Raw genomic sequence first — 21,584 nt, forward strand, 5'->3', positions numbered from 1 at the left:
ATCATCATACTAAGTGAAGTCAGTCAGACAGAGAAAGACAAATATATGATATCACTTATGTGTGGAATCTAAAAAAATGATGCAAATGAACTTACTTACAAAACAGAAACAGACTCACAGACATGGAAAACAAACTTACGGTTACCAAAGAGGAAACGGGGGGTGGGATAAATTTTAGGATTAGCAGATACAAATTATTATGCATAAAATAGATAAACAACAAGGTCCTACAGTATAGTACAAGGAACTGTATTCATTATCTTATAGTAACTTATAATGGAAAAATATGAAAAAGAATGTATGTATATATGTTTGTGTGTATATAAATGAATCACTATGCTGTACACCAGAAACTAACACCATGTTGTAAATCAACCATAATTCAATGAAAAAAAGAACTCTGTCTTATATATGTACCTATTAAATTACTCAAGATGTACTTTTCAGATGGACATTTACAACAAATCTAGGTATACTGTTACATCTTTCTATTGACTTCATCAACCATGGTTTTGTTTGACGAATATCACTTTTTTTCCCCTGGAAATCTCATGAGATCTGCTGTTGTGAAATAAAGGCCCTTTAAATCCATGTCAACTTAGAATGATTTGTGTTTTTTTTTTAACTTTATGACACCTATTTATCCTATGTCATTCTTTTTTTTCTATCTGAAGTATAGTCAGTTACAATATGTCCATTTCTGGTCTACAGCATAATGTCCCAGTCATGCTATATGTGTGTGTGTGTGTGTGTATAAAAACATACATTCATTTTCATATTCTTTTTCATTAAAGGTTTTCACAAGATACTGAATATAGTTCCCTGTGCTGTACAGAAGAACTTTGTTTTTTATCTATTTATATACATATAGAATGATTTTTTAAAAACCTGCGCCTGAAATTTCAACATCAACATAGAAAATCACAATTAGTGAGCTCACCTTATTTTTACCTTTTTCTGCGATATTTTTTTCATGCCTCATCTCCTGCCCTGATGCTTTAGAGAACCTGTAAATCAATGTATTTTCTCGTTCCATATGGCTTCTGCATACTATTGGGCAGTGTCTGAGTGGCCCGAAAGATATTTCTGAGAATAATGCTTTTTTTTGGAATGGATGCTTCTACAGGTAAACATGTTAGAAACACAGCAATGAAGAACAAGTACTCCTATCACAGAAGAAAATCAATCAACAATCTAAGTCCTGACAACTTTGCAGCCTTGTTCCTGCAGGATTTCAGCACCCAGAGGGTCTGACCATGCTGTGCTGTGCTCAACATACAGGATCACCTTCAAAAACTATGACCTTACTTGTGGAAAATCAGAATTTATGAGATAATCTGAGTAATTTTAGGGTCTCTATGAACATAACAGTAGGTAGGGGCCACAACTGGCCAGAGAAATCAGTGAATCAAACAATTTCCAGAAGGCTTGTCCTCAAACCGAGAATTTTAAATCATTCTCCCGTGTTTTTGTTTTTTTAATAATGATCTAAATTTTGTTTCTACGTTCCATCTTCCACCCACTGTATCCTGCATGTTTTCACAGGTCTCAGGTACACTGTGATTTATTTAAAGTGTGTGTCTATTTTATGTTTTTTTTAGGGCCAATACCTTATATAATTGCACAGTGAACAGTGAACAATGTCTGGATGATTTTGATTCTTTGGAAATTTTTTTTTTTTTTTGAGATTTGCTTTCCGGCACATAATTCAGATCAGCACAGGTTAAATGTTGTATATGAATCCGATGCCTTGCAAAAATAATGCGTAATGCGTTTTTTTGTTCTATGTGCCGATTTCACTGCCTTTGGGGGGATATATTAGCTCAAGCGTGTTCACTACGACCTTCCAGGCTTTCTCTCTGTGGTCGTATTTCTGTCTGTTTCCATTTGCAATACTTGCCAGAGCTTGACTCGGTTCTCCCACTGAAGACGTGGTTTAAAAAGACCTTTGGGTAACTCTGTCATTTTAAGCTTTATCTGGGTCAAGACTGTTGTCAGCATGAGAACACAACTTTGAGATTATCATGGATGTTTAGTGAGTTTTTTGGGGTTTTTCTGGGTTTTTGTTTTGTTTTGTGTTTTTTGGATGGTGTGATACCTCGATGCCTTGCTTTGGTCTCCAAGTCAGTCATAGGTCAGTTTCATTTTGGATACTGTTTTCCCAGTGTGTGTTTTTTTGTTTCCATTGTTTTCAAACCCTTTTCATCATTTTGTTAGAGGCATGTTGCCAGTAAATCCTTTAAAGGTGTGTGATTATTTTATTCAGCTGGTTTTAATCCAAGCAGCGTGCGTGTGCCTTTCAGTACGGGCGTCTAAGGTCTTATACCTCCCGTGTTTCCTGACCCAATGGTACCTGCTCCTACTATTTCAAACTGTGTTTTCCTTTTCCACCTTGTCCTTTATCTGGCTTTTTTTTTTCTCCTCCTCCTGATCTCTGCTGATTTTATTCATCGTTGGCTTGGTTCTCTTGCTTTTTCCCACTTGCTCTTTTGAATATTCAAATTTCCAATTTCTTTTTTTTTTTCTTTTTGAGTCATAGTCAGTTTACAATGTTGTGTCAAATTCCAGTGCAGAGCAGAATTTTTCAGTTATACATGAACATACATACATTGTCACATTCTTTTTTGCTGTGAGCTACCACAAGATCTTATATATATTTGCCTGTGCTATATAGTGTAATCTTGTTTATCTATTCTGCGTATGCCTGTCAGTACCTACAAATTTCAAACTCCCAGTCTGTCCCTTCCCACCTCTCTCCCGATTCCCTAATGAGCTTTAAGTATCTTTATTCTCTTTCTGCACCAGACAACAGTGCCAATATACCCAAACTAGTCAGACATCTACCCCGCCTCTCATTCCTCATTCAGAATATTTAGCATTTCTACTCCAGCTTACTTTTTGGTATAAAATTTTAATGTTGTATTCAGATTGTTTTTGCAATGAGAACACATTTATAGAATTCCCCAAATCACCTCATAGTGGTCTTCACTTACCTTGCACATCGAATGTAGCATTTCCTGTCAAGTTTATTAGTCTGGGCTAAGTATGCATGCCTTTTTATACTGTGTCTTCATTAAGATGCAAATATATTACATCTTTATTTACACATTTATTAAGAATCTTTGGGTAAGATCTTTTTTTGGGAGTCACATCTGCATGAAAATTATCTTTATTCCTTTTATTAACTGTTGAATCATAGATGGCTGTGACTGGAATTCTATATTCCCAGATACTGTGAATAAATATTTCAAATATACTGGGATGGATCATGTATTTCTAAGGTGACCCCGGTCATTCCTGCCGCCTGGTGTCCATACTTCTCTGTGTTATTTCTAATCGTCGAGTGTAGGTAGACGGGTTTCTAGACATGGAACATTTTTAGAGAGATTGCAGATGGTTCCACATTAATGGATTTTAAGTTTCTCAACAGGAAGGTTATCTTGGGTGGGTCTGACTTAATCAGAGTAAGTCCTGACTGCACCCTCCTGAACACGGGACCCACCGAAGCCACACCCAAATTCCCGACCTGCAGAAACTGGGTGATGGTACATGATTAAATTTTTTACAGTAAATCAACGCTGCACCCTCCGTCACCACGAGCCGGTGTCAGTAGACGGACTTAACTGCACGCGGGCGAGCAGACCCAAGTCTGGCTCAGTAACAGAGACTTTGCTTCCGTCTGAGTCCTTTGACTCAACTATTAATTGGGGGGTAAATAATAGTCCATCCATCACAGAGTCATTACACAGACAGTGTTGATTATTTTTAGAGCCCTGCCAGCATGACCTGGAGAACATATTTAATAAAGCCATCCTTGTCCTTTTTTTGGGGGGGATGATTTTTGCAGGCACTGCCCGTGCTGAGAGAGGAACGTTGGTAGTACCCGTTAGACAGGGCGTTCCTGCCTGAAAAAGCCACGGTTTTAGAACAGGGGGCCGTCTCTGGATTGCGTGACAGGTTTACATATGGGGTCGCTCCTCTCCCAAGGTCTCAGTAATTACATGTTTTTTACACCCAGCCTCCAAAGCTCAACAATCTATTGATGTTTGATGTGAGCAATGGGATTGATTTTTTTTTTCTCTCCCTCTCCTTATATTACAGTGCCAGAGGGCTTTTAATAAATGAGCAGTGGCCTTTATGGAAACTATCGGAAGTCTCCCTGACGGAACAGCTACTAAGATATCACGCAGACATAGGAGCAGACTCATGTAGAAGGTCCTGGCATTGAAACTCTCGGGCATCTCTGCTTGTAGAGGGTCGGACTGCAACTCTGGACCAAAAAAATCTGAAATGCATCGCTCTCCTCCAGTTAGGTCACTTTTAACATCATAATTTTTTTTAAATTTTCTTTTTGGGGGGGAGGTAATAAGATTTATTTATCTATATATTGAAATGGTGGCACTGGGGACTGAACCCAGGACCTTTAACATCCTAATTTTTAAAAAATATTCTAACAGTCTGTGCCTGACTACTAGCCTTTGTGTGGTTAACGACAATGTCTCCCGGGCCAAAAGTTCCTTGGTTTTATAAAAGGAAATCTCACCTCTCCTTAAGACGGTTTAATCTGAGTGGAACCCACAAGAAAAGCGACACATCCGTCTAATTCTATGGACTAGAAAAATGTTTCCGGTCCCCTTCAGGACGCCCAGGACGCTTACCTCCGACGAGCCACGGGGTGTTGACTGCAGGGAGAGGCGCCACGACGGAGCCGTCTGGAGCCGAGTGAGGCGGCACCGGGCACCTGCGGCTCCAGCGCCACGGGCGGCCTGGCCAGTCCAGCTTGAGCTGCGCTGTGAGCGGGAAGCGCACACCACACGTCAAAGACATAGAACAGTGACCCCCACCCAAAAGAACATAAGATGTGGCACTAGTATTTTCACACGCGTCACGTGCTGAGATGCAACTATCTGGTCCATTCTGGGTCATAAGAATGGACTGTACCTATGGCACGTGACTTACTTTTACAGTGGTTTCCAGGAAATCAGAAGTTCCACGGTTGGCCAGTCGCATATTTCCACTGCGCAACACTGATCTGGAAGTCCTTTCCTATCTGTGATTTTTTGGGGGGGTGGGCGTGGGGGGAGAGTCCAATTGAGTAAATCTAAGTCAGTCAATCAATCAGATATTGACTACTCTGCATCAGTCAAAAGTTCCTAAATCTGTAACTTTGTATTTCAACTGGTTTATTTTTCCAGTATATTGAGAGTTCTAAACAGATCAATGATACCAACTATCCAAAACATAGCCTTTCCATTGGATCAAAGGAAAGATCATGTGACTCAAAAATGTCGTGACGAAGGTTTAATGGAATGATGAACATAAATTACTCAGCTACTGTTGCATAACAATTCTATTTTATTATTTATCATATATATGCATCTATCTATATATCTATCGATCTATCCATCCATCCATCCATTCTATCTTTCCATCCATCCATCTAATCGATCAGTCTATCTATCCATCCATCCATCCATCCAATCTATCTACCTATCTATGCATCCATCTATCCATCCATCTAATCTCTATCTATCTTTCCATCCATCCATCTCATCTAATCTATCTATATCTATAATCTATCTATCTAATCTATTTATATATCTCTCCATCCATCCATCCATTCTATCAATCCATCCATCTTTCCATCCACCCAACCACCCATGCACCTATCCTAATCTGTCTCTCTATCTCCCTATCTATCTAGATTGTGTATTTTACGATATAGATTAAGCTGTCCTTGGAGCTGCTTCCTTCTCAGGGCTGTGAAGGAAGCATCAGCTCCAGACTTCTCTCTTTGGCTTGTGAGTGGCCATCCTCTCCCCGTTTCTTGACAAGGCATTTCCCCATGTACGCGTCTCTGTACCCAAACTCCCCCTTCTTACAAGGACACCAGGCATGTTAGGTTGGTGCCCACCCCAACGTCTTCATCTTAACTGAATTACCTCTTCGAATAAGGTCACATCGTGAGGCGCTGTGGTGGTTAGAATTTTAACCTGTAACTGGGAAGGATATACTTAAACCCATTCCAGGAGAGAGAGTGGTCCATTTCCCTCACCAGCAGGAAAAATCTGAGTTCTTGCATGTGGATTGTGAGCTCGTGTCCCGCCAGCTACAAGCAGGTTCTCAGGAGGCATGTAACCAAGTTGGGAGACTTTCCACATGTGACCTTGTAAACTCCCACGATGGGGCGTTCAGCTCGCTCGTATGACTGACGACCACAAGGCAGTCACAGCCCGGAGCAAGAAAGTCAGCAGAACTTCCCTGACACTCCGGACTGTGCCTGTTTAGGATGTTCAACAGCTAGAAAATGCAACCTGGGCTCAGAGCGAGGGAGGCACCTTTTCCCGTCGGTCCTTAGATGCAGTGGATGCTTGGAGAGGCTGACATCTTTCAAACAACCAGCAAAGAGTTCTCAAGTTCCAGAGGGCTGCTCCGCAAAGGGGAGGGAGCAGCGTTCAAACCAAGCGAAGGAGCGGAGGAGATTTAGGAGCCAGTCGTGAGAGAGGAGCTATTTCAGGCCAAGGCAGGGAGACCTATTTTGGGAAGAGATACTCACGTGGAGAGGGGACAGCATGACCCGGAACCCAGCCCTCCACGCCCACCAGACTCAGAACAAGGGAAGAGAGCCGACGGGGACGGGCTGGGGTTGGCACCCCAGATCCTCCCCACCTTGGCCACTGCACACATTTCTTTGGAAAAGGCTTTCAGAAATCTTTCTGGCACACGTCGTGACTTACACAATTCAGGGCACCGGCATGGGTGACACGTTTTATTAATTTGCTCCTGAAAATTCCCTTTCCTGTGGGTGAGTTGGAGAACTTTTCTATAAATGGACAACCCTTTTTTTTTTTTGGCAAATTTGCTGCAGGAAAAGTTAAAAAAAAATGCTGTATTGAGATATGATTGGTGTCTAAAAGGCGTGCATATTTAACGTCTACAAGCTTGTAGAAGTGTATACACGCGTGAAGCCATCCCCACCGTCTCGTCCGGGACTCCCGCTGCCAGACACGTGCCGTCGCGTTTGGCATCTCTTTCCTCCTGTCCTTGGCCACCCGAGAAGGCTGCATTCCAGATGCCCCGTCTCAGTTTTGCAACTTTGTCCTGACAGCTGAGGTGCTTTGTCCGCCCCCCCCCCGGCCCCCGCCAACAACAACAAAGCTCAAATTTACCGTTCCAGCATTTCCGGGGAGGGCGGCCTGGGCGGTGCGTCAGGGTAGCACCTGCAGGCCTGACACATCTTCATTTGGTTTTCGTTCAGTTTCGGCAGTTTCGTTCCAACTCTTTTGCTTCGGCTGCCCTTCTCTGCGCCCGGCCAGGATGCACTTACGGTACATCGTGGGGTCCGACTTGGTTCAGCGGTGGGTGGGCCCTGCCAGGGGCGGTCAGGTGCACCTTGCGGGTCTGTGACGTGGAGCTGGTCAGCCTCTTCCCTGCCTTAGCAGTGACCATCGTCCTTTCATCTAGAGGGCCCTCCCTGTAAGGCGGGTGGCCATCTATGGAATGGATGAAGTCTGAAGTGGAGGGACGTCAGTGCATCCATACAAACCCAGCCGGCGGGCTGTTTGCATTTAGGTCCCCTAGGGGATAACAGCGTGGGGGGGAATTGCCCCTTGCAGGGAGTGGCTCCTGTCCCAAACTGGGTGAACTGCTGGGTCTTAGACGGTGGTACACACCAGGTCCCCGAGCCCCAGGGTTGGGAACTGGGGCTGGAGAGTGCCGGGAGGTGGCGGTCGCGGTGGATACGTGGAGCAGCTGGGACGGCCAGTGTGGCTGGAGGTTGGGGCAACGAATGCCCACCTGCGCTCCCTCTGCTTCCTTCCTGTGTGACAGATTCTCCCTGGGGCTCCTTTCACCATAAGGTGACAGACACCTGTGTTTCTCCCACCCTGATGTCACAGCACAATTGCCTGTGCACGGAAGATGTCCTCACTCGTCCCCACTCCTTCCCAGAAGAGCTACAGAGCCATTCCACGGCCCCCGCAGAACCATAAGTAGCACTGGATCGTCCCCAAGCATTCAAAGGGCGCCCTTGGACCCTGGCGTCCGCCAGCCAGGCTGAATTCCGAGATGGGGCTTTTGGTGATTTCAGGGGCCAAACGGAACCTCTCCCTTCTCCCTGAGAATGTCTCAGGTTCGGACAAGGACAGACAGGTTTTAACGTGTTCCCCACTCTTGCACAAAACAGTCACAATGGCAAGATTGTATCGTAACGGACACAGTCATGCGGGGGCCCCTGCTCTTCTGACGCTAACGTATGTCGGGGCCACACCTTATTACAATAGACGATCGGCTCTTTCTTACTCATTGGCTCACAGCCGTATTTTGCCCACGCAAGATACATCCAAAAGGACCCTCCTTAGGGACAGATGCGGTATTTCTCCCATATTTATCACGTTTCCCTCATTTGTAAGTTCAAGAACAAGAAAGGAGCAGAAGCAGAAACACATTCCAACCGGAATGAACACAGATCGGGAGCGAACAATACGGTTCACAAAGCAGCTGGAAGTCCGGTGACGGTAACCTCTCTCCAACGGGGAACCCCGCTCAAATGCAAAGCAAACTGGCTTAATCTGGAGGGAAAAAGCCGGTGCTGATTTGGGGAAAGCTGAAGGGAAGATCCTGAGGAGAGGTGGTCCTGGCAGCTGCTGGGGACTTCACAGAAAACTCCCCCACAGGGGCTGGCTGGCCACAGCTGGCTTCACCACAACTTGTTGCAAAGTCCAGGCTCCCACTGCTCCCTGCACGACAGGCCAGCACACCGAGAGACGAGGTGTTGGCGCAAGGCATAGCGACTTTCTCTGGAAAGCCAGCAGATGGAGAAGATGGTGGACTGGTGTCCCAAAGAAGCACCTTCCCCAAGTCAGAATTCAGGCTCCTTTTGTACTAACCGGGGGACGGAGTAAAGGCAAACAGTCCTTGGTGGCCGCAGGGAAGTGTTCGGTTCTTCCTTCCTGAGGGCATTCACAGGTCAGCCTGGTCAGGGTGTTTCCTGTGAGCTGAGCAAATATATTTTAGCTTATCGCTCATTCGCTGGAGGCAGGGTTCCCAGAGATGGGCCATTCTGTGTCACTGAAGCCTACAGGTAACATCGCTTTAGTGACGAACTTGTAATGGACACAAAGTTTCTTCCGTATTACGACCCGTCCAGCTTAGGTCACTTAGCATAATGTTCTCCAGATTCATCTACATCATCACAATTGCAGGGTTTCCTTCTTTTTAAGGTTGACTAATATCCCATTGTATGGATATATTGGGTTCTCTTACGCATTAATTCTTCATCCATGTATCTGTCCGCGGACATCCGGGTTGTTTACCGTGGGTGATGCAGCAAGGACCGTGGGATCTGCTGCGGATCCTGAGTCCATTTCCCTGGGACCCACCCCCAGAAGTGGCCGTGAGGGGGACCCTCCTGAAGCCACTCAGCATTCACTGAGCCCCGTAGGGGAGGCAGACCTCTGAAGGGACTGCAGACGGCTTCCTCCTTTTCAGGACCTAGAAGCCCTGAAGTGTGCACACTCGGAGAAAGAAGGATTTTGCGTGGCATCCCCAGTCCCCAGCCTTACTGAATGAGTTGGATTTGGGCCCCAGAATCAGACGAGGGAGGCATGCGCTGTAAAAATACTTTAGGAGTCCCCCCTCACCGTGTCCTGTTGAACTGTTGTCACGTGCCTATTAATCTCTCCACTTAGCGTCTTTTTTTTTTAATTTATTTTTTAGGGGGGGAGGTAATTAGGTTTACTTTGTATTTATCCTTAGAGGAGGTGCTGGGGATTGAACCCAGGGCCTCGTGCACGCTAAGCATGCGCTCTGCCACTTGAGCTGTACCCTGCCCTCTATAATCTCCCTACTGAGCGTCTACACCACGGAGCCCACTTTTGTGGTGTGCACATCACCACCCTCAGAGGTACAACTAAGGTTCCCATAGTAATCGTTGCAAAACATAGAGCCTAGGGGTCAAGCTGGGGTCTTTCCTGAGGACATTCTAAAAAAGTACTGGTGGCCACACAATAGCTGTGTTGATCTGCTCTCCCCTGCTGGCTCAAAAAAAAAAAAAAAATCAGGCTTGTTTCAAAAGAAAGCAGGGGGTCTGGGGAGAAGAGAAATGCCTGGAGGACAGAGTGACAGGTGACATTGCAGGGATACGGATGGATTCTCAACCTGATCATTCGAAAGGCAGGTAGAGAAACTGTTGAATACAGCCACGTGGGTCCAGCATGGGTGCAAGAAAAGACACACCCCGAGGACCCAGGACGGGTGACAAGAAACCCTCCTGGCCATGGTCGGCAGCCGGAATCAGCCCCACCCCCGCCCTTCCGCGCTGACTCCTGAGCTTGGCAGTAAGAGGCCAGAGCAACGGGGCTGGTGCTGTGATGGCCCGGCGGGAAAGGCTCCGGCCAGGGTGCGCCTCCCGGAGGCCTTCTCGTCCGGGCAAACCCCGCTGCTCGGGAAGCGGGCGCGCTCCTAGGCAGCCAGGCGCACGTTATTAATTTAATCCTCTCCTCCGTTATTTTTCACCCCATGGAAATGATTCTAAAAATAACCTGCAGAATTATGTAACTCCGTCTGCCTTTACACTTTGGCTTGCTCTGTGTGTGTGTGTGTGTGTGTGTGTGTGTTTAAAGAACTTCTAGATGGATCCACCATGAGTTGCTACAGCGGGAAGCAGCAGAAAAGGTTATTTATCTCGGTGGGCCCTTCTTCTTCCTGCAGTCCTGGCGCTCCGGTGCTCCTGGGAGTGACGATTTAATCTCTGCAGTCTTGGCAGCGCGACCGAAGCAGTGGGTTAAGTTGTAAAAGGAGTGTTTTAACATCGAGTGCTCTAACAGTGAGATGTAAATGTTTTTACTGCATTTCTACAGCCCAGATTCTCCGAGAAAGTTAAAAAAAAAAGAGAGAGAGAGAGAGAGAGACAGAGAGACAGTGAGCTCATCCTTTTGAGGATGCGACAGACCAAGCTTAGGTTCACAGAAGAAGACAAATTGCAGGGGGAAGTCCCAGCGCTAAGGGAATTAGAGAATTCTGGATGGACTGACATCCTTTAAGTCTACTCTGATACCAATTGGTTTTAAATCCGGACTTTGGCAGGGAAGCACCCTACAGTTTGGAAGTTAAGATTCACCTTCTCTCTACATAGTTCACTTTGTTTCAAAAATGTTTTCTTTTGCTCCCGTTTCGTGACAGACAATTACTCTAATGCATCTTATTATGTCTGGGAAATCTGAAATTTCCAGTCAAATAATCATCCAAGGGACTCTGTGCTGAGGACTGAAGTCATTCATGGAACCCGAATGGGCTGGAAATAACAACAGAACGGACCTAATCTGTTTCTCAGCGACGGAGGGAGGCGCGAATCCGTTGTGAATTACTTTTAAACGCCACATGACATGCTCTAGGGGACGTATCATCTTACTCCGTAGGGAGCTGATTTGTGATTTCTGTGTTTGCTCCGTTTTACTTACCGCTGGAATTAAATCATTCAGGGGAATCTATCCGGTTGGGTGACAATCAAAGATAGAAGGAGGTATAAAGACGGACAGCGTTCAAATCTGTCTCTCCTGATGGCTTACCGTTGATTACACAGTCCCTAAATACATCTGGCCGAGTGTCTTTTTCTTAAAAATTCCCATCTGTGTTTGATGTTTGTTTTTTAAGGTGAATTCACTAAGGGCAGAAGCCTACTCTGTTTCACCCATCAAAGAATGAATGGTTCCCCTTTTCCTTCCTGAGCAGACCACGACAGCAACGGAACTAAGATGGTCTAGTACACGTAAGTCATCAGACGTTCAGTTTAAGGCATGAGATGAGAGGGGGCTGGTTGCACTGACTAATCACGCAGGCAAGAGGGCTCTCAGATGCGCCGTCTTTAAGAGCGTGTGTTCCAAAGTGATGTTAACAGGAAAAGGCACTGAGTATCAATGAAAAATCTGGCTAAACTGACTCAGAGAAAAATCTGGGAACATAGAGAAACCATCTGGTTTCAATGTTTCCTATAAGTATAGGAAGAATAATTTCCTCTATTAAATTGCCGTTCATCCTACGGCTGGGAATGGTACGCAGACTAAGGCAGCGTGCTGGCCAGCTGTGGTCTGACGTTTACAGGAACGCTGCAGAATTTTGTGGCTGTTGCACAATGAATTCAAAGCGAAACCTTAGGTCTTGGGATGATGGAAAACTCTTTCAAGAATCATGGCCAATTTTCTATTTTTTTCTTGAAATCCACAGTTTATTACCACGCTTGGCATACAAGATGCTTTAAAATACACTGACCCTTGAACAACACAGGTTTGAATGGTACGGGTCCACATATACATAGATTTTTTTCAGTAGTAAACACGTCAGTGCAACACGGTCAGCCATTGGTTGAATCTGTGGTTGGTTGAACTCACAGATGCAGAACGGGGGACACAGAGGGCCAGCTATATGTTATATGTGGATTTTCAAGTGGGCAGAGGGTCCGCCCTCCAACTGTGGCATTGTTCCAGGGTCCACCGCAGAGATTGCATGGATCGTTGGATAAAGGAGTCTAACCTACGTGCAAAATACCGTGCCTTGCAAGGTGGAACACTGCGAGCCACAGCGTCAGACCCGTGCAGAGATTTCCCCATCTACGGACACCTCGGTCATAGCACGGAGCTTACCACTGGGTTGCCTTTGTGCGTGAGAGGAACAGAAATTCTAAGAACAAAAACAGCAGGATGCATGGAACAGGAAGCCCCAGATTCATCCTGTTTTCAGGAGAACCATCAGTGAGGGTTTGCTGCACTGTAGTGACGGGGTTTCCACATCACCGTAACTACACCAAGGGACTCTGGAAATCCTCCATGGGGTCGGCAACTCAGAAACTACCCGCCCACCACAAGAGCGTCCATCTGTTGTGTGTGTGTGCACAGATCGTCCGGCGTGGCCATCAGAACCAGGCAGCACCTGCCGTCCAGTCTAACAGTCCCCCCTCCCAACTCAACTTTGGATTTTCTGACTCAAAACTTTGTAAAGGTCTAAGAGTTGTCAGCTCGAGAAGACAGCCCCGCTGTAAAAAACCCTCCAGCGTTATCTGCCTACAACTCTTGCACATTTTCTTTAAGGAATAATAAAAAACAAAGGCATCCAGGCCCATAGTCATTGCAGGAGACGGCAGATCGCAAAGAAGATAAAACTTGCATCAAATCCTTTGGTGCCCAGGTAGGAAAACAAAATGTAAATCATTTAAAGGTTTATTTAAAAAAAAAAACTTTAGATGGAAGCTGCTCTCTTTGGAGGTCATCTATATTTAATTTTTATGTTTTATAAAACAGAACCGTGGTTTAATCAGCCATGCACACACACATGGATTAAAGCAGTTTTCTCGTGTGGCCACTCAAACGCATTTGGCTTGCTTTTTAAAATTTTTAAATTCATTTTTGTTTGTATTTGGCTTGTTTAGTTTGCATTCTAGACTTCTAGCTCCCAAGTTCATGGCACTGTGATGAAACATGGGTTTTTTAGAGGAAATTTTCTGGACACAGCTGAAAAGTATGGAAAATTTTATAGGCCGTGGGTGTGCCCACGGAGCAGGTCTCACGGTTTTAAGTGCAGCAAGATTTTCGTTTTACACCTGAGACAAAAAAGTCCTTTGCAAGCTAAATGCATGCACCTAATACACTTACACTGAAAAAAAAATGCTCGAAATAAATATTAATATGCAAGTATCTACGTAAGGCATAAACTGTCTAATGTGCAAGTATCTATGTAAGGCATAAGCTGTCTAAGTGCTGACGGCGCCCATCTCTCTCCCCGGGAGACCACACGTTAGAGAGACCCCCACTGCCGTGCTCACAGCCTTGGTTCGCAGTGTCTGGTCCCCGGGCTGCAACATGCACGCCATCCGGGAGCTGGTTAGAAAAAAAAAAAACGCAGGCTCTCAGCTTCATCCTCGACTTGCTCAGTCTTCGCTGTGACAAAACCCTCCCTGTGGCTCGTGTGCACGTTCTAACACAAGAAGCCCCGTGCGGAGACAAGTGCAGGTGACTGTGCACCGAGGGGACGGGGATGCTGGCCGGGCCGGGTCCCCGAGAGGCGCAGCTATTTCGACGCAACAGCTCGCCTTCCTCTCGCTCAGCCATACTCGGCGAGAGCCGTGTTAGTGCACAGCTCGGCAGGGCCACGGAGAGGAGGGTCAGAGTGGCCCTCTTGCACTGGCTGCTTCTTAAGTAACTTTAATTCAAAATAAGCAACAAAGCATCGAGGTACATTTTGGGGGTGGCCAGCCTGGTCCCCAACACCGGTAACCACCTTCCTGTTATAAGGGTGGGTGCAGAAAAACACAGTCACGCACATGCAAAATTCCTTCCACATTTTGGCTCACCCAGTGCTTTGTCCTGATGCATTATTATCGCCCTTAACTCATCTTTTCTAAAAGCCCAGAAAAGTAACACTTGACAACTCTTCTGAAAGCTCTCTGACCCTGAGTCTTAGAGATGATGGAGCGTTCAGAGCCAAGAACGGGGGCATCCTTTCTCGAGGTCACTTCGGGGATCAGCCGAAGAGCCTCAAGGCAACGCAAATCAGCTCAGCGAGAGACAGCTCAACCTCTCCCCAATTTTTACTTTCGGGAGCAGACAGGAAGCCACGGGCGCTAAGTCAGCGGCCTCCCTTGCTTTTGATCCAGGGAGCCACCTCACCTTCCTTAAAACGATTGAGAACCTTAGGGAACATTTTTAATGTCCGTTATGTTCACCGATATTTTCCCAGAGCAGAAATAAAAACCGAGGCACATTTAAGGTACTTACCTGTTAGTCTATTAGTTTATATGTAATAAACCCTTTGCATGCTCATATCATTATGTTTTTCATTAAAAATCACCATATGTTTAAAAATTGTCTCACAGACATAGAAAACCAACTTACGGTCACTGGGGAAGGGGATGGGAAGGGATAAATTAGGAGTTCGAGGTTTGCAGATACCAACTAATATATATAAAACACACAGATTAACAAGTCTACACTGTGTAGCACACGGAACTATATGCACTATCTTGTAGTAACTTACGGTGAAAAACAGTATGAAAAGGAATATATGTATGTTCATGCATGACTGAAGCACTGTGCTGTGCACCAGAAATTGACTGTACGGCAATAATTGACTGCAAAAATTGACTGTACTGCATTGTAAACTGACTGTACTTCAATAAAAAAAAATATATATATAGAAAAAAAAACTGGCTATACTTCAGTGAAAAACAGAGAGAGAGAGAGAGAAAAAAAAAGAAGTGAAATAAAAATAGTGATTCGGGTCCGTTTTGCGTTTGTGCAAATCTCCTAAGTGAGCTTAATAAGAAACAGCCGGATGCTCCAACCTGCTTCTGCATTCAATCTGTTATAACAGCACACGGCACGCAGACCCTGGGAACTTGACTTGTGAGGGGATGAGAGTCAGAAAAGGCAACAGGGTGGGAAGGGACAGACTGGGAGTTCAAAATTTGTAGATACTGACAGGCATATGCAGATTAGATAAACAAGATTATACTGTACAGCACAGGGAAATACATACAAGATCTTGTGGTGGCTCACAGTGAAAAAAAATGTGACAATGAGTATATGCACGTTCGTGTATAACTGAAAAATTGTGCTCTACATTGGAATTTGACACAACGTTGTAAAATGACTATAACTCAATAAAAAAAAGTAAAAAAAAAAAAAAAAGAAGAAGAAAAGGCAATGTGTCTGAGAGTCACAGAGAAAAGTGTTTTGTCCGAAGGACCCCCTGAAAGGGTCTTGCAGACGCTCAGGGCTTCCCTGCCACGGGACGGAAACCCTGTGCTTTAACTGGTGGCGGGGTGGCTCTGCTCTGCAGCATTGCAGAGACCAGGATGGGTTCCGTCATTTCCAGGGGTCCGGGCAGGGTGAACACAGGGTCCCTTGGATCAAACACCATACAGTTCAACACGGTGACAGTAGACTTGAAACCAAGGGGGGAGCCTTTGTATGAATGGGGCGCGTGCCAACGAAGCTGGACCTGTTAAAGAGTGAAACACATTGTATTTTCCGTCTGGAATGTTGGTGCTGAACGGAGCTGGGTTTTCGAGATCACTTTGGGACACCGCAGAGATTCAAATCTGTCCAGGGGACGTGTCTGTTATTAGGTGCTTAGGGAAGAATTGAGCAGGCTCAGTGGCTTCCCGCTGGGGTGCATCTCTCCATGCTCCTTATTTTTTTTTTTTCCCAGCAGTACATTGCTGTTGTGTGTTCACTGATGCTACGTTCATGGTGGAACTGGGCAGGGTGACAGAAAGGAGAGGGCGGTGTTCTGTCTTCCTAACCCACCCTCAGATTCAGGCTGGTCCTGTGCCCGTGAGGTTTGCACCTGGGACCTTCTCAGCGTCCCTGGCTTCCTTCCCAGGGCAGCCCACGGCCACCTGGCACTGATGTTTGCTCTTGGGTGTGTTCGTGGTGGGGAGGGGGGAGTTGATGCCCTGTTGCTGGAGGTAGCAGATTTCTGCTTGTTATCAACTGAGGATCTGATGGAAGACGAGTTTTCTGCTCCTCCTTATGACAGGAGGGTGTGTCTGCTACCCTTGACCTGGTTGCAAAAGGGTTTTTTGCCTGGGCCGTGGCGGTGACATGACCTGCTGCAACTTCTGTCAGTGGTTCAACATTCTGCTTCCCACGAGGAGTGCAGGAAGCCCATGGGTCTCTGTCCCTTCCCTGGGGGAGCCGGTACTTCGCTCCTGCCTGCACCACAGAGGGAAGCGCTCTCATCTCCAACCCTGCTCCAAACTGTTCTCACGGGGGAACAGAAGGATCAGCTGAGAGTTTGTCAGTAAGTGCAAATGCCCGTTGTGTCTGGGGTCCTGAGGATGTATGAAAACCGTAAGGTACCCTCATGACTCTCACCAAGAGATAAAATAACAGTGTTTCAACTATTTTATTTAACTTATTTGTTAACGAGGGGACTAGTAAGACACGCGATCACTTTGTACGGTTACAGCCGGATAAAGAACGCTGAAATCAATCAAACGGACCACCTGCTCGTGTTCGCTGGTTATTGCGTAGCTCAGCCAGGGGGGCACATCAGGAAACCGCCATCGTACTGGCGAATTCTACAGGGTGACAATAGACTGCATTACACTGGACATCATTTGCATTGCTTTGGACAGAAATTATCTGCACGGCTATCAATTGCTCTAACTTAGAGGGTTGTATAAAGCCTGATCAACGGCCAGCAAAGGAATAAATGACCCCGAGGGATGAGCTGGTTAGGACATTTATTGCATTTCAAATGGCTGCACCATTGTGCAATCCCCATCAGCAACGAATGAGAGTCCCTGTTGCCCCACGTTCTCACCAACATTTGGTGTTGTCCATGTTCCAGATTTTGGCCGTTCCAGTAGGTGCGCAGTGGGGTCTCACCATTGCTTTAATTCGCATTTCTCTAATGACATATGATCTCGAGCATCTTTTCATTAAATCCTATTTGTTTGCTTGTTTGTTTAATTTGTTTTGTTGCAAGCAGACAGGTCAGCAGTACCCAAAAGCAGTACCATTCTTTCGTTACAGTTACAGAGAAAAAACTGGACTCAGACGCTTACAGAGTTGTCTCAAGGTTGCAGTTCCGTGAGCCGTAGACAAGATTTTAAAACTCAAAATACTTTCTCATCTTCCTATTGTTCATAATTACAGAACCATGCTTCTCGAATTAAAGAAAATGTTTTAGAGTGGGTCTAAGTTACCTGTAGAAGAAAACGTCACATCCAGCTGAGTCTTTTATTTTCTCTAATTCAAGATAAAAATACACCATGGTCAAAATATGACGTTGCTCTTTCTGGCAAAGTCTTTTGTGTTTCAACTGAATTGTTTGGACAGTCATCTCCATGGTCCTTCTCTGCAGTATGCACGCACACACGGCTTAGTGTCATGTTGGTAGCCTTGTCCCCTGTGCTCGGAAAACTCAACCCCATTCCATTTAGCCTATTTCCACTAATTGGGTAATTGACATGTTCTTCAGTGGATGATTCAAACGTGACGTAGTCCTCTGTCGTTGCTGTACGTCGTTCCTTGGTTTTGCTTTATCATGGCATCATCAGGCAGATATGGAAGGAATTTGGAAGAGCAAAGATAAGATGACATGAGGCCATTGACACGCACTCAGGACACACGCTTCCTTTTCACTGAGCATCAACGAAAGTGTCCAAAAGACGTGAAGTGTATGCCCCTTTTGACTGGCCGGGCTAACGACTGCTTTGCCCTCGTCTGTAACGCACAGGTAGGCACCACGGTCTCTCCGTCTGCACCAGATCCAAATCATACAGCGTTTTCTCTAGGAAACCCGTTAGCAACCTCATTTTCTATACCCAGGAATGCACAGAAAATTGAGCAAAGCAAAGTGGCGCCTGTGTCTGGCACTGATGTGTGTTCTGTGCCACGATGCGTCCTGATGTGGGGGGCACAGAAGGACCACACTTTTTGGAAGTTAACCAACCCTGAGTTCTAACCATGACTGGGCCATGCTCATAAGCCGCCTCCTAAGATTGTTAGGGTAATTCAATTGTGGCAGAAAAGTGTGTTACAGCTCAGTCATGACATCCAGGCGAGAGACCACGCAGCACTCGGAGAGTTGGAGAACGCAGCGGGCCCAGAGGAGTTAACACTCCAAGTTCTGGACCCCCGTCTGAAGGCTTACACACGCTTTTACAGGCTGCCAGCTTACATTTTGCAACATCACATGCAAATAAGGTGTAACAAAAGATGACTAATTAGGAACAAGCTTTGTAGAAGTGGACCAATCAGGAGTGAAGGAAATGGACCAATCAGGAGTGAGAAAAATAACCAATCAGGAGTGAGCTCCATGCAAATGAAGGACTACAAATGGACCAATCAGAAGTTAGGGAAATGGACCAATTAGGAGTGAAGGAAATAACCAATCAGGAGTGAGCTCAGGGAACCAATAGAATTTTAGGGGTAAGTAAGCCGTTTCAGAGGCAAAAAGTGAGCTAGAGCCTCTGGGCCAGGGAACCCGACGGTGCTGGCAGGAGAGCAGTGGCGCAGCCTGGGGCTCCTGCTGGTCTTTTTTCATGGGGCTTCCCGCCTCAAAATGAGTGAGAAGTACATGGCGTGTTACCCAATAAAGACTATTACAGTTATTTTCAGGAATTCGTGAGTCTAATCAACACAGACTTTTAAAAATCACCCAGTGGTTTCAAGGGAACACAAGACGGGAGGAACTCTGTGATTGGAAGCAAGAATTAGTTCCATCCCCTGCCGTGCAATGCCTTAGGCAGTGACAGAATGATTCATGGTGAGTACTGGCAATTAACTAAACGTCTATTATTAAAACGGTCGATGGTTTCATCTATTGATTTTCGGGCTTGGTGACTGCCACGCTTACTGCCCCGTCGACATCTCCTTTCTCAAGCAGTTGGCTATGAGGAGTGTTGCTTTAGTGCCCGGAATACTGTGGACCGGACCAGCGGAGGGAATCTGACCCAGCAGGAAAAGAGAGCCTGGACACCTCAGAGGTGGAATGGCGCGCAGGGATGAAACACGTTAGTGGAAAGCTCCTTTCTGACATCTCAACCGGACAACTCTTTGGAAATGAGATCTGGAAGAATGAGAGCTGGGTCTGCAAGAACAGAGAAGGGGCATGAGGTGGCAAAGGGACGCAGGCATGGAAACTCTTCAAGGAAGCCCAGACCTAGGAGTCGGCAGCACAAGATATGAGGCAGAGGCAAGGGGGAAGGAGAGGAGGAGAAGAAAAGGATCTGGTTCCCAGAGAAGAAAGGGCCAGACATAGGACAGAAGAGGAGGTGCCGGCAGGGTCAAAATGAAGAAAGAAGTGGGCAGGCATTCACGGAGTTAGCCAGGTGACAACCTGACATCTGGGCCCAATTTCCTTTCTAGGTACATGTTTGCGCCTTGAGAGTAAAATGATCTTTATTTTTAAGGCCATTTGGGGAAATATCTATTAACTGCTGATGAATAAAACACAAATAAATCAAGTGTCATAGTTTGGCTTTCCTGTATTAAATTACTGCCAGCCAAATGTGAAAAGATTTTCATTTCAGAAAATTAAGCTGGTGGTGGGGAACATCACAGGAAGTCCCCCTAAATAAAATTACTATTAACTCATGTGTATGTTTCATCCCAGTTGTTTTCAAGCATATATTGATATACTGTCATCACATTTATATCGAATTTATTTGTTAATACTTACTCTAGTATATTACATTTTCTAAATTTGTATGCTTTTTCACAATCCTTATTTTTGATATATAAAAACCTATTGAGTTGATAGTTGTGATTTGTTTAAACACGTACCAACAATTAAAATTATTTAACAGTTTAAATTACTGACCCTTCCCTCACCCCATTTTGTTTTATTTTCACAGATGAACTGAAAACACAAATGACATCCTACAGTTACTTTCCTTGAAGGCTCTGCATTAAAAAAAAAAAAAATCTTATGGCATTTGTTGTGGAAAACCCCCTGAGGACAATCTAGTTTTTTCTTCTATTTTTTTTAGGTCACATATATTTCCTGCTTGAATGCATATAGATGATTCTTGCCTTTTCCTTGAAATTCTTGATGAGCACTCTTAATCACCAAACTCAATTTTTTTCTCAGCTTAGGAAAATATTTCTCAAGATGTGTTTGGTTTCCCTGTCCTCTGTTGGTATTTATTTTGCTAACTTCCAACTGTATTATTTGGAGTTTAAAGTGAGATTAAAGTAGTGGCTGTCACCACTTTTAATCAACAGAGTATTGAAGTCCCCGCCTTGGCAATCAGCGAAGAAAAAGAAATAAAAGGAATCCAAATTGGAAAGGAAAAGGAAAAACTGTCACTGTGTGCAGATGACATGATATTATACACAGAAAATCCTAAAGATGCCACTAGAAAACTATTAGAGCTCATCAATGAATTTGGTAAAGTTGAAGGATACAAAATTCATATACAGAAATCGGTTGCAATTCTGTACACTAACAGGGAAACAGCAGAAAGAGAAATGAAGGAAACAGTCCCATTTTCCATCACATCAGGAAGGATAAAATGTCTAGGAATAAGCTACCTAAAGGAGGCAAGAGAAGTGTCCTCTGAAAACTAAGAAGTTGATGAAAGAAACTGAAGATGACACAAACAGATGGAAAGGGATATCGTGCTCTTGGATTGGCAGAGTCAATATTTTTTAAAGTGATCATACTACCCAAGGCCATGTACAGGTTCAAAGCAATCTCTATCAAATTACCAATGGCATTTTCACAGAACTGAAACAAATTTTTTTAAAAATTTGTATGGAAACACAAAAGACCCCAAATAGCCACAACAATCTTGAGAAAAAAGAATACAGCTGGAGGAATCAGGCTCCCTGACTTCAGACTATACTACAAAGCTACAGGAGTCAAAACAGTGTGGCACTGGCACAAAAACAGACACACGGATCAATGGAACAGGACAGAGAGCCCAGAAATAAGCCCACACGCTTATGGTCAATTAATCTGTGATGAAGGAAGCAAGACTTTACAATGGAGAAAAGACAGTCTCTTCAATAAGCGGTGCTGGGAAAGCTGGACAGCTGCCTGTGAAAGACTGAAATCACAGCATTCTCCAACACCAT

General features: G+C 45.1%; 1 protein-coding gene across 2 annotated transcripts in view; it reads right to left on the minus strand.

Moving 5' to 3' along the window:
* The window catches only part of NLGN4X (neuroligin 4 X-linked), a 539,607-nt gene that overhangs the window by 322,066 nt on the left and 195,957 nt on the right, over positions 1-21,584 (minus strand). For both annotated transcript variants that reach the window (XM_074359108.1, XM_074359107.1), the window contains one exon: positions 4,659-4,790. The gene's annotated coding sequence lies outside the window, so the exon portion shown is untranslated. The remainder of the gene's footprint in view (positions 1-4,658; positions 4,791-21,584) is intronic.

This window comes from Camelus bactrianus, chromosome X (genome assembly GCF_048773025.1).
Source record: "Camelus bactrianus isolate YW-2024 breed Bactrian camel chromosome X, ASM4877302v1, whole genome shotgun sequence".
NCBI lineage: Eukaryota > Metazoa > Chordata > Mammalia > Artiodactyla > Camelidae > Camelus > Camelus bactrianus.